Raw genomic sequence first — 15,182 nt, forward strand, 5'->3', positions numbered from 1 at the left:
GGAAGATATAAAATAAAATGTAAATAGAAGACTCTAGTTTTGATATTTACTAATATAATTATCTCACTATAATAATAAAAGTAATTTATATATTCACTACTATTATATATTAGCAACGTATGAAAAAGAGAAAAAGATAATATAGAGAGAGAAGAGAGATTGTTGTTATTGATGTAATTGTGTGTTACGTACTTAGATTTAACCTCTATTTATACATAAAAGGAGACTACCTTTTTCCACTATTATTAAATGTAAGGACTTTGGTAACATAGAACTTCAGTATGAAAAAAGTGAGCAACCCATGGTCATTCATTTCATTCTTATCGTAACAATCTTCCTTTTATAAAAAAAAAATTCCAAAGAAAAAATCTAAATTTATTTTATTTAGTATTTATTAATTATAAATTTTAGTTGTTTTTCGTTAATATTTTTTGTTATCAAACGTTTTTTATTTTAGAATTTAAAATTTAGAATATTGTAAGTTTAATATCCCTTGATGTTTTATAATTAAAATTAACATTGTTATATACTTTGGAATAAATAATATAAAATTAATTTATTTATAAAAAAATAATATAATTTCAAAATAAATTTGATAATATTTAACCATTCAAAAAATAATCATTATAATTGTAATAATATGATACAGAATAACTCAATAAAAATAATTTTATATTTTTTAATAACATAAATTGGCTTATGTCAAAGACAACGTAACTATTCTTTTTTAAATTTTTTTACTGTCAGTATAATAACTTGTGTGGTTTACTAAAAAATTATTTTAAATTAATATATGATATCATATACATTATAAAGAGTTTGATAAGTAAATATCTTAATGTCTTTTGCTAAAACTGTTTATAATTAATATAAAAATATAGACTTTGTTAGATAGACAATGGCTTTTATAAATGTTACGGATCCGACCCACGGATCCTGCGCACGGGGCAGTTCTCATACCCGGTTACCCGGGAAACGATCCGTTTCGACCTAAAGGCCCATAACCGGCCTTTCAAAGCTCCTAATCAACTTTCGAATTCAAACACCTCTCTTATCTTGGCCAACCAAGATAAGATAAGATAACTATCATCGCCTATAAATAGAGGACCCAGGTCCCTCCAGGTATTCATTCATTCCGCACATCTTCTACCTCTCAGATCCATTCTGACTTGAGCGTCGGAGTGTCTTTGCAGGTACCACCCCCCACTGCTCCAGTCAAGCGATCCGGTTTCAGCCTTGCTCGCAGGTTCCCGATCCACCCTTCAACCCGTATCAGAGACATCTCGTACAATAAATAATATGAATAAGGGATTCTAAAATTGATCCAATAAAGTAAAAACACATTACATTTCTAAATTATCCACCTAAATCTTAATATTAGAATAATCATCTGTACACCTAGTAAATTAAACATTCGATATATATGTTATTCACATTATTTAATATTTTTATTGTTTATCTATACTTTTTCTAAAGATATTGCTATAAGTAATCCATGTATAAATAATGTAATCATTATCATTAAATAAAGTCAATAACATATAACAAAAAAATAGTTACCAATCTCTTGCAATAAAAAAATTGCAAATAAAGTCAGTAACATATAACAAAAAAATAGTTACCAATCTCTTGCAATAAAAAAATTGCTTTATGAATACTATAAATTAGTAACTATATGCCTTATGTATACCTTTTTAATAATGAAAAATGTGAAATAAATATCATTTTTCCTTATTTTTGTTTGAATGAAGTGGGAAATTCAGCCTAGAAATCAGAAAAATAAATGTAAAATGTTGAGTTTTTCTGACGAGTATTTTGAACACACTTTAAGGTTCTAAAATTTATTTTTTTTATGTATTTAATAAAATCAAATCTTGTACATTGTTTTAAATCTTTAGTAATGAAAAAATCACTTTTAGATTATTAAAAAATCACTTTTAGTTATCAATCTTTTGGAATGAAAAATTGGTTTATGAAAAATTAATCTCTACATACAAATCATTTAACCAAATAAATTCAATAAGTCATTTACACTTACTCGTGTATATTTTTCTTTGCACCCCTACTGTACTTTCTTCTTCTCCTTCTTCTTCTTTTTCTTCTTCTTCTTCGTCACTCCTGATATTTCGTATTCTTCTTCTCTTTCTTTTTCGTTATTTTTCTCTTTCGTTATCATTGTCACCAATACTACCTTCTCCTCCTCCTCTTCCTCCTTTTTTCATTGGACTTTCTTCTCCTCATTCCTTTTCCTCCTTCTCCTCCATCATCTTCATCATCATTATAGTAATCGCTGTTTTCTTCTTATACGTATCGTTGTTATCGTTATCGTAGAATTTTTACCATAGAATTTTCTCAAGTTCCTTCTTGTTTTACTCTCTTAATAAGAATAAAAATAAAAAAATCAAACAAAGAAGAAGAAGAAACACATAATGCTGCAAAATTATTCAGAAGAAGATAAATCTACATAAATTTTTTTCTGTAATAAATTAAAAAAATATATTATTTTCGAAAAAAATGATATCAACTTTAAATATCAAGATACACTTTTTTTTTTAAATTTAGGGGAAGTTCATCGCACCCCCGGCGAACTCTATAATATTAATACAGTTCGCCGTATCCCCCGGCGAACTTCATGTAAATTATGAAGTTCGCCGTACCCCCCAATGAACTTTACACTGAGCTCGCCAAATAAAAGCATGGCCGGTTGAAAACTAAACTCAGTAGCTCATTCTTCTCTTTGGTTTTTATCTTTTAATTTTCTCTCAACAATGTCTAGAAATCCGTTGTTATCCATTCATTATGATAGTGAAATAGTGTATGATGAAGAAGGTTCTATCATTTTTAAGTTTGGGCAACCAGTAATTATGTACATGGCATCGGAAGTCAACAGTCTAATAGCGTTGAAGAATTTGATATTTTGTTGGACAATAACACACGAAAAGAGTGAAAAAATTTATTACAGATATCCGACCGAAGTAGATGACAATTTGTTTTATAAAAAATATGTTACAGTTGTCTTTGTTATTTTGTTATTAATTTTATTAGACCACAGTTTTGAGAAATTTTTTATTGTTTTGAATTAGGTACCAGTTACGTGACGACGAGGACGTACGCCTTATAAGGTCGTGGCACAACCGATGGACAAATGTTCATCTGTTGAAATTATTTGTGTTTCTAGTCGAGTTGGGTAGGCGAGGATCATCTGCGGATACTGTTGATGGTAGTCCGTTAAGTGGCGTAATTAGAAAAATATTAAAAAGACGATGGTTAATCTAAATATGTCACCTGAAAGTAGTCAAGAGGGGTCAAACGTTAAACTTTCTAATGCTGGCATGATGCAAGATGATGTTGAAAGTCGTGAGGATTCTGCTATTAGGGATTCAATGATGGATCCCTATGAAGTTAACCCTGGTGACGGAGAAGATGCTGATGATGAACTAACGGAAATTCCTTATGAGGGTGAGGATGAAGAAGAGATGAACTACTACGGTGACACATAAATCGCTATGACACAACCTGTCATTTCTCGACCATATGACCGGCCGGATCACTTCTCCACTTTGAATCTCGATGCAATGACTTCGGATTGGTCATTTACCCATGGAGGCCCCGAAGAGGATCCAATCAATGAGTTTGATATTGGACAACAATTTAAAAACAAGGAGAAAGTCATCTTGGTAGTTAAGACGTACATCATCAGGAGGGCTGTGGAGTATAAAATACTAGAGAGTGACCAATTGAAGTATGATGTACAGTGTATCCAATTCGGGCCGGGTTGTAGTTTGAACATACGCATAGCATATCGCTGAAATCAAGAAAAATGGGAGGTTAAGAGATACAATAGTCCTCATACTTGCATGCAAACATCGAGGGGTAAAGACCATTGTAGGTTAGATTCGAAGGTGATTGTTCAGCATATATTCACAATGGTAAAAGCAGATCCAATAATCAGCATAAGGGTTCTACAAGGAGGTGTGGAGAATCACTTCGGTTACAAGGCGTCATACAGAAAGGTTTGGCTTGCAAAATAGAGAGTCATTGCTAGGATATATGGCGATTGGAAGGAGTCATACAACTCATTGGTTATTCGCTATGTAGATATACTTACTTGGTAAGATTCATTACACTGTCCTTAGTTATGTATAAAGTCACCATTTATATATGCTAACTTTTGTGGGTATTTAGGTACTTGGGTGCAACTTGTGACACAGCCTTGGCCTGGTTCAGTCTGTCATGTTTCATCGGGTATTTTGGACGTTTTCACCGTGTATTGAGGCTTTCAAGCATTGCAAACCACTTATTTCCATCAATGACACCTACTTGTATGGTAAATACGGAGGAACGTTGCTCATGGCTACTACTCAAGATGGCAATGCAAACATATTACCTATTACATTTTTCATTGTTGAGGGTGAGACGAAGGAGGCTTAATTGTTTTTTTTTTTTCATATTTGCAGCAGCATGTCACACCACAACCCGGCGTCTTAGTGATTTCAGATAGGCACAAATCAATTGATGCTATGTTGAATGCCGATGGAAGTTTATGAAAATCACCGAATGCCTTACAGATGTTTTGTACAAGATATATTGCTATCAACTTCATGACTCACTTCGAAAACAAGGATTTGAAGAAGGTTTTTGTTAACGCAGCATTTCGAAGTTGCAGCGAGAATTCACTTATTATTTTGGTCGTTTGAGGGGTGAGAATGTCGCAATTACAAATTGGTTTGAAGAAATGCCTCGTTCACATTAGATGCAGTATGCGGATGAGGGTCGTCGGTTTGGTCACATGACGACAAACATCAAGTGCTGGTCACCCTGACCAAATAGTTCTATGTGAGCCCACTGAAGATACCATGTCATATATGCCCGTGATGAACGGAGGTCAATATGATGGAGTCGATGGTCTGCACAATCATCCAACATCTCATGCTAGCCACCCAGAAATGCGGAAACTACTCGCCTCGCCCAAACCTCCCATCGTGACGATGCATCTCGTCGATGTTTAGTGGCCTGGTCGAAATATGCTGTAGGCCACCAAATTGACGCACAATCCGGTCAACCTGATGTCACTCGATGATAGCGAAAGTATGGTTGAAAGAGAAAGGTATGATTGCATGTCACGGCTTCTGCCCTCTCTTTCCTCTGTGAACGCTGCTGCTGATTCTGATTGTTGGAGAAGAAAACAAACATGGTGCTGAAGCAAATTCTATGTCCCAGAAGCTTCACTCCTCTATAGTAGGGATGAACAGCCAAGAATTAGGGCAAGAGAGAAAGAGCACTAGTTTCGGTTCTCATAACTCCCTGAGCTGTTTATATTTTTCTCCTTTATGGTTTTCATTTTGCATTTCTTTTTCTCAGTTCAGTCTGCCTGAGTTTCAATGGTAAAAGGCAAATTGGTGAAGTTTGTATGTAAAAGCCATTAAGTGAAAAAAGGCAGAGAGCTAGACTTGGAGAAAAAGTCTAAGTTATTTCAAAAATTCTTTGTATGTATTTCTATTTTATGGTCATGACTTGCAAATTGGATTAGTACTTTACAGGTAAAAACTAGGGTGAGTCCTAATCAAGTTCAGGTTTGGTTAGAATTTGGACTTGTCCCAGATAAGATTAGGTAGATTCTAGGGAGAATTGGTGATTGTAATCTGTTAAAAAGATAGTGAAATTCCATTATTGTTGTGGTGGAGACTGGATGTAGGTTACATTGCACTGGGTAGCTAAACTAGGATACATATGTGTATAATTCTCTACTCTCTTCTCTGTTTCTGGTTCTGCACTATAGGAGACAAAAATAAAGTATCTCCTAACTTCTCTACTAAGCTTCACTTCTTTACAACGTAACTCTCCTTACAAGTAACACTGTTCTGGCTCTTACCACGTCAGAAGATAAAACCAAAGTCTCTCCTGTTCTCAACTATCAGAATCTCTACAAAATGTAAGGTTGGAAGCTAAATTAAAAGGAGGCCAAAATTTAACTCCTCCTTCTCTTAGTCACTGATAACTATTATATTTTGTATCTTTATATAGTATATTAACCATGGTTTTTCAGTGATCATTTATTTTGATTTGAGCAGAAAGAATTTATAGAAATTTACATATCTGATAGTTTATTTTATAAATTATAATTATTATTACTCTAATAATTAAATTACAATTACATATAACTATTTAATTTATATTTTTTTTAAAAAGTTAGCTAAGGGGTGGGTTGAATTTTTAAGTTTGATAGATAGTATTCTTTGAAGGACACTATAACTATAAGTTAAAAGAGCTCAGTGATTTTTAACTAGTTACAAAACCAAACTTGTCAATATCCTTTAAAATTGTTATAACTAAAAACTGGAGTGTTAACAAATTATCAGCTGAACATAAAAGAAACGTACAAGCAAGCCAATATTCCAATTGTTTCGACCATTTCGATAAATAAACAACAGAAACTATGGACAATGTGAATAATGAATTATATTTTAGGTCCGTTAAACATAAATAAATTTAATTAATTCAGAATTTAAATTTTAAAATTAAAACTAATTTTTTCTAATATATTGTTTAAATGTTACTTCTTAATAGCATTTTTAACTTATATCTTTGAAATATTATTTAAATATTCATTTTTTTTAATAACGACAAGTAACATGCATGTATTAAACTTATATATTAACGATTAGTTTATCAAGACAAGAATCACGTGATAGACACGCACATGTTTTTTTTTCTTTTTTTTCTTTTTTGTCGAACTTATACTAATAACTTGAGTAGATTTTAATATTTTATTACCAAAAATATTTGTACATATAGTATAGTTATATACACTTGAAATATTATAGAAAAAATTTAAAAACTGAATCATTTTATAATTATTTGTTGGGTTAAGACTTAAAGACAATGTTCTGCATTTGTCAGCAAAGGTAAGTGAGTAGTGAAAAATAGTCTTGGTTTACTCTAGAATTGAGTAAGGAAAGGGCACAAATGGCCCCAAACCCAAACACATGCCAATGTTGGAAGAAAAATCTAAGAAACATGGTTGCTAGGCAAATTCATATCGAAATCAATCAATTAAGAGAATTATGGAAACCCAAGAATTGAATTTGGCGTAGGGAGCACTTCTTCAATGTTCTTCGTATCCCTTTCCTTAATTGCTTGAATAGCAAACAAATTTACCTATAAATCACCAATAAAAATAGAATAAAGTCACAAATAAATTCTTAAAAATTTATATTTTAAATAAATTAGTCTCAAAAGAAAATATGAACAAGTTAATTTAAATTAAAACTCTATACTATAATTATAAAGACTAATTTAAAGATAATATATTTATATCTGCTATCTTAAAAAGTTTTATTGATATTTAAAAAAAGACAAATAGGTCCATGATTTTTTAATTCAAAGATATAAGTTCCGACTAATTAAAAATACAAAACATTTTTAACCTTTTAAAATATGAGATATTTAAGTCTTTATATCTAAAATATATAAAGACAAATCAATCCCCCAGAAGGATTTAGATGTTTCATATTTTAAAAAATCAAAAACTTTTTTGTATTTTCAATTAATAACAAATTTAATTTATTTGTCTTCGAGATAAAAAGTCAAAAAATTATTTGTTTTTTTCTTTTTTAAAAAATTAATATATCAAAGTATAAATTTTCATGTGTTTATTTGTCCCTTTACTCATAAAAATAATAATTATACTAGTTTTTTTTTTTGTCAAACTCTAATTTAATACGTCAATGAATTATAACTCAAATGATATAATCTTTCTATACTCATCTAAAAAATTGTGAGTTCGAGTCTCTATATCTTTAGTAAAAAAAAAAAAACTCTAGTTTAGCACTCTAGTTTGGTTTTCAAAGTAGAAAACTCCTTTAATTGTGTGAACTCATCCAAAGTGTTAGAGAATATTATAATTAATATTAGTAAAAACCAAAGTATTTATAATGTGTGATTGATTGTTAACAGATAATAGCTTAGTATTTATGATCGTAGTTGATAAATATTTTATAAATTTGTTATATTTTGTATGATATAACAAAATTTTAATACACAAATTTTTTTTAATATTATTTTTTATTTTTATAACATAGGATCAGAATTTTTTGAGTTTTTTTTTACAATTTAAACTTTTTTATGAGAATATTATTTATATTTTTTAATTTTTTCATTTGCACTCGAGTTCCTACAATTTCAGTTGCATATGTTTTTCAATAATACTGTCAGTCATCTTGTTCTAACAATTTATCCTGTTTTGACAATTCTATCTTATTTTATTGTAGCAGTTTGCATAGTTCTAGCGGTTTTGTCTACTGCATTATGTTTTGATAGTACGTTTGGTTTCAACAATTTCGTTTTAATAGTTTTGTCTGCATTCCGTTTTAATAGTTAACTTTGCATTTCAAATTCGAGTAGTTTCATTTTTATTTAAAAAAATAAATATATTTTATTCATTGATTAAAGTAAAATACAACGGTTCTATTTTAAGACACAAAACGAAAAAAAATGTGAAATTTTTTAAAATTTCACTAAAACCTGAATACAACAACAAAACTTCAATGAAAAAAAATAGATTGAAAAAAAAATAGATTAAAAAAAAAGTGAGCACATAACTAGAAATTGAAAGATAATTTATTCACGAACTTCAAACATGATTCTATTGTTGTTTTTGGAGAGATGGATTCTTGTTCGAAGATTATGTTGTTTTTGAATTTTTAAATTTTCAAACACAGCGTGCTAGTAATACCAGCTGCAACAATCCACCATAGCAATTTTTATTCACGAGTAGTTTTATTTACACCCAAATTTTTATAATTTTTATTTGATTTTTTTAATAAATTGTTAACTCAAATTGCTACTTAAGTTGAAGGATATATTAAAAAAATTAGAATATTAGAAAAAACTTAAGTATTTAGAATGCGTGGTTAATTATTTCAATAGATAATAACTTAAGTATTTATGATGTAATTAGTTATTAGTGGCTTAATATTTATGATAGTAATTAATAAATATCTGTATAAATATCTTGTCTCTTATATGACATATTCACATAACACAACTCCAATACAAAAACCTGTTATTTCTTACCTTGCTAACAGAAAGCTCTCTTTCCCTTTAATCCATACTTATCACCCAAAATTTCAGAGTCTTTTCTCGATTGGCCCTTTAGCTTTCAACCTCGTGTTGACTCGATCGAAACTTGCCTTCTTTTTCTTCGATTACTATGTGAAACCCTCGATCGATCTTTGAAACTTTCATGATTGATACTTGCTCAAGTTTCGACCTTTATATTTTGTGGTTAACAGATACATTCGATTTAAATAGCAGTGGGGTAGGAATCAATTAAATTGAGACGTCGACAACTGATATGTTAGCTTGACCAACATATGCGAACCCAAGAATTGAATTAGTATTTAGGCGTAGGGGGCACTTCAATGTTGTTCTTATCCCCTTACTTGCTTCGCCTCCTCTGCACCACTGTTATGGTTATGAAATTGGTCCAAACCCAAGCCTTCTGTTTTGTCGATTTTTAGCAAATCGATGGTGGTTCGATATTTAGTGATCTGCGAGCGAAACCTACTCCTCTTTGCAGGTATCAATTTTTTAAAAGTGCATCAAAGTGTTTTGAATTAAACGGGTGTTGAGATTACAATAAAAATGAAATTTGTAAATCAATGGAGAAAATAAAAAGATAAAAATTTTTAAGATAAAAATATGCTAAAAATAAAAAGTTCATATCGAAATTAAAGGAAAGCAGTGAAATGCCTTTAACTGAATCAAAGGGGCTTGAACGTAAAGATTAAAAATATAGAAGGATAAATTGAACAATGAAAATAAAGGACACTTGGAAAGTAAATTTTTTTTGAAATGTTAAATTTACAGAAAAGTAAATTGAAAGAATGAAAAGATGGAAGGAACCCTACAGAAAAGTTACTCGATTGCAGACTCAGGAATTCGTTGGAATGTGAGTGTGCTTGAGTGTTTTTTTTTAGTAAAAGTTCCAACCCCTATTCCCTAATGCTTTCTAGTATTTATAATTTGTCTTACATAACTGACAATTAATTACAATTAATTACAAGGTTTACAACTTTGAATGCAATTCCTCTTGGTAACCGTTCCTGCCGCGTGATTGTAGCCATTCCCCATGATTTCCTCGTGTGATAGAAGCAACTAACTGTTCCACTTCCTTAACTATTCGACAAACCCATCAATTGCCTTACTCAATCATTCAAATCAAATATTTTATTCGATTAGCCTTATCCATCTGATAAATCAATCGAAATCTAACCTGCACCAGTCACTTCCAATCTCATACTTACGCGTACATTTTCTTCGAAAAACGACTTCTAACTTACTCCAAATCGATTCACTTTCATCGAAAATATTTTTCGATCAATAAATTGCCCCATTGAATTAATGTGTTTGCCTTCGATAACATTATCAGAAGATAAAACACTTAATTCGAAATTAAAAACACCAATTTTTAAATCAGTAATAATTATTATTTAAACTCCCCATTAATACTAATCCACTCGACACGTTTCCCGAAATTTATGCTTTCTCTCTCTACCACTTCATTTTCCTCACGAAGTTACCCCTATTCGCATTCCTTCCACAATAACAACTACAGAAATACTTTAAATTCATCACTCTCACCTTTTTTCAAATCTTTCGAATCTCATTATTCTCTAAATCCTCCTCACACCAAGAACTCCTTCACAAAATCTCCAACCTTTAATCTCCTTTTCTCTATTCAACAATGGCTAGTTCCTCCTCTCATGCTGCCACCCAAGACAAGGGCAAAGGTCCTGAAATAGCGCCACCATCTCCATCAACCCTTCGCATTCTCAATCAAGTCAATGATAAAGTCATTGATGATCCCCATTTGCAAGCTAACGATACCAGAATCTTAATCCCCTTTACAATCGATGTAGATACACACTGCTTCCTCGGACCGATTGAATCTCTTGAGAGAGCGAACAAAAAATCTTCTTTCTTTCCAAGTGCTGAAGGGGAAGATTTGCTGATAAATCAAGCTTTTAACATCTCTCATTTCATTAATCAAAAATCCTTCAGGAATAATTCAAAAATCAATCCTCGAGAATTCGATTTTACAACTTGGTATCAACGCCTTGAACCTACAAAAAGTGCTGACTGGGGAGCTTTAGGAATACATGAACTACTAAGGCTCTCTCATTTCTCACTTACAACATACCCTTGGATGATTGGGGTTGTGACCTATTTTTGGAATAGAACAACTAACAACTTTCACCTTCCTTGTGGAATGATCGGAATGTCTCTTCTCGATGTAGCTGCTATTACAGGACTCCCAATCAATTCTCCAGATTGTACCCCTGACATGCAACCCAAGCGCCAATATAATGTTGTCTTAACCAACTCCTACAGCAACTTCATTGCCCATAACATGGGTGCAGAAGGTACGAGAATCACAGATGAGAAACACGTAGCCTTCTTGTTTTATTGGTTAAACGCAATTCTGTTCTGTTCTCGAAGCGTACAAATGTCAAAGCTTTTCCTTCCCTTAGTCACTCTTCTTCATGAAGGAAAAGTTCTAAATTTGGCCAAACTCCTTCTTAGGCACATTTTTTAAGAACTTGGTCAATTTGTTTGTGACCTCCGAGACAATAAAATAATCAATGCAGGAGGCCCTCTGTGGCTCCTTCAATTATGGCTCAATGCCATTTTTGAAAATTTTATGACAAAACCTATAGGTGGCAATACTGACAAGCAACACATTGAAGGTTTTCGATTGTCTAATTACAAACCCAATTTTTTGAACACCCAATCAGATGAAGACAGATTATGGGTTGTTTTCTCTCTTTTTCATTCCTGCAAGGATTTTGAAAATGATAAACTCAATTTCACTCCTTTTTTGCGTCGCAATCGCGGTCCTGCCTGGCTTGATCATTTGCTCTTTCCCAATACCAATGAAGATAGTGAGCTTGTAAACCGAAGTTGGAAAAACCTGCTGGCTGTTCAAGTAATTCCGATAAGGCTGCCTTTACACAAAAAGGAAAGGTTCAAAATAACCATATACGCACCTCATTTAACAGCCAGACAGCTGGGATTTTCTCAAGCCATTCCAACACCACAGCCTCGAAATGATGATCCATTCTGCCACATTGTTTTAATAACTCAAGAAGATTTCAATACTTGTCTCCTAAAAAATCAACAACGCAGGGATCGTTTCAATTTCTTGATTTACGAACGCAGTTCCTACATCACCAAATTCTGTTTCGAATGGTGGGCTGCTTACTATTCAAGGTACACTCATACCTTAGAAGAAATTCAACAAACTGCTGTTCGAACAATCCCTATTGCCGAGAATTCACCAAAAAGAACTCACAAGAGAAAAGCTGACACTGCTCGGCCACCACCACATAAAAACAGAAGGACTCCTACCAGAACTTCTCGAAAGGTAACTTACTATTACTCACAACTTTTCCTTTTAACTTGAAATGTTCTATAAATTGTATATATTTTTTTAACCATACTCAATTCTATGCTTCTTACCAGTTAGTGCTGCTATCATCAAGTGAAAGCTCTGATGAAAGTGAACCAACTAATAAGAATACTCTTGCTGCCTCCTCCCAATCAAAAGACACAGCCGATTCGGACCTTGGTCCTCAACCAATTCGGCAACAAAGACTTATTATGGTAACACCTAACATTTTTATGTGTCTTATTTAAATTGAAATGAATTATAACTCATAATCATGTACCTTTTATACCAGCCTTTCACTGCTGCTCATTCGATTACGTTTTCTGTGGTACCTGATCAGCCAATTCTAGAACAGCATCATGATCAAGGGCATTCTAAATCCCATGATTCTATTTAGGCTACAAGATCTACTCAACCACTTGACGCTATTTTTCCACCTTCTCATGTAACATCGGTGGTTGATTTGACAAAAGACCCTCCACAATATTCTCCAACTCAAACTCTCATACTTGAATAATCTTCGCCCAACAACCAGGCTACACTTTCTGTGGTGAACCAAGTGGCTCTAGATTCTGACTCTCCTTCTCAAAATGTTGAGACAACCAATTCATATTCATCTCGATCTAGAGTCTTGGAAACCCCTCCAAAACTACCAAGTCCTCCTTACCAAGTTGATTTTCAGACTACTCCTGGTCCAAGACCTGAAACATCGAATGCTTCCACCACTCCTACAAGTGCTACCTTGGCCAATTTGATCTCTATTTTAAACAAAGTTATCCAAGAAAATGCAGTACCTGTGCCAGTGCCAACGCTCTCAAAACCTGCTACATCAAGGCCTTCGTTCGAATTAAACACTAATACTCGAGAGCAGCTTCGTTCGCTCATAAAGCTCTTAGACCATCCACCTACCACCTGGGTTAATGACCCAATTCTTAACCAACTCCTGGCTAATCTTTTGAATTATTCCTTTGAACTTTTGGCTAACACACCAAATTCTGCCTCAATTCAAGAGTTCAAAGAACTTCTCAATGAGAGGGTAGCTTCTCAATTCCAACTTCAAGAAATTGAGACTGAGGAAACTAAAATCAAATCCAATATTGAAAGTTGTTTTACAGCCGCTCAACCAATCCAAGCTTCCCGCGAGGAATTTGATATGAGAATCTCCCATGCCATTTCTGTTCAAGCTTTTCATGACAAAGAAGAAGAAAAACCTGAAGCGAAATTGGCTCGAATCAATGAAAAGCTTGCAATAGTGCGCCAGAGTCGAGCAACTATAGCCAAACCTCTAGCAGATGCTCAACAAGAACAATAGCACCTCATTCAAAAGCTAATTTCATTTGATACCAAGCAGAAAGAATATGAAACACAACTTGAGAAGGTCCAATTCAACAAATTCAAACAAATCGAGGCACTTTCAATTCTGGAGAAGAAAAGGGCAAAGTTGCGCGCTGATCTAGCAAAACTAGTAGCACCTTGAACTTCTTTTTATTTCAAATTTTACTTCTGTAATGATTTCCATCTTTTATGGACTTTTGCATATTGAACTTCTATTTTTGCCAACAATAGAAATATTTCAAGTATTTCCCATTAATCGAGTTAATCACCTTTTCTGACTTGATATCTTTAATTTGATAGGCATCTCCAGAATATGTTCCTATTACTTGAAAAGGCCCTTCCCACACATGGGACCATTTACCCAGAAATCTCGATTTTTTTCCATCGGTAAAATAACTTTTAACACTAACTCGCCTATCCTAAAAGATTTCCCTTTAATTCGACGATTATAACTTCGAGCAATACTTTCTTTTTTTTCAAATCACATTATCGAGTGTCAGGATTCGTTCTGAGTCTAATTTATTTAAATCATCAAACATTGCATTCCAATAATCATCAACTTGCAAATAATTCTGTCTTGATATTCTTAAAGTATTCAAATTAATTTCCAATGGTAACACTGCATCATGGCCATACACCAATTTATAAGGTGAAGTTTCCGTCGAACCTGGTGGCAATTTTCGATAAGCCCATAATACTTGGCTTAAAATTTCATGCCATGTTCGAGGCTTATTTCCGATATGCTTTTTAATCAAACTTATTAGGATCTTATTTGCTGCTTATACTTGCCCATTAGCCTGCGCATAATAAGGAGTTGAAGTAACCATATTAATACTCCTCGAAGCCGCAAAATTTTTAATTCGCTGACCAGTAAACATAGTTCCTTGATCAGTACTTAATGTCTGAGGAATTCCAAATCGATGGATAATATGTTCCTCAACAAAGTCTATTATTTCACTTTGACCAGCCTCTATTAGGGGAACTGCTTCAACCCATTTTATGAAATAATCAATCGCTACTAAGATAAACTTATGTTGTTTTGACGAAGGAGGGTGAATCAACCCAATCAAATCTAAAGCCCAACCTCTAAATGGCCATGGCTTTATTATCGAATGCAATTCAGCCGCTAGAATTTGTTGTATCGAACCATGTTTCTGACATTCTTGACATGCCTACGCATAATCAATACAATCTTTTATCATAGATGGCCAATACACATGATTGCGATATAACACCCATTTCATCTTTTTCCCTGCCTGGTGGGCACCACATATTCCATTATGGACCTCACCCAAGGTAATGTTCTGATCATCTCGACCTAAACATCTTAACAAACTCCCATCAATCCCTTTTTTATACAATTCATCAGCCATTAAGACAAAATTTATTGCTCGTA

The sequence above is a fragment of the Arachis ipaensis genome, chromosome B7 (genome assembly GCF_059453495.1).
Source record: "Arachis ipaensis isolate K30076 ecotype BB chromosome B7, ASM5945349v1, whole genome shotgun sequence".
NCBI classification, from domain to species: Eukaryota; Viridiplantae; Streptophyta; class Magnoliopsida; order Fabales; family Fabaceae; genus Arachis; species Arachis ipaensis.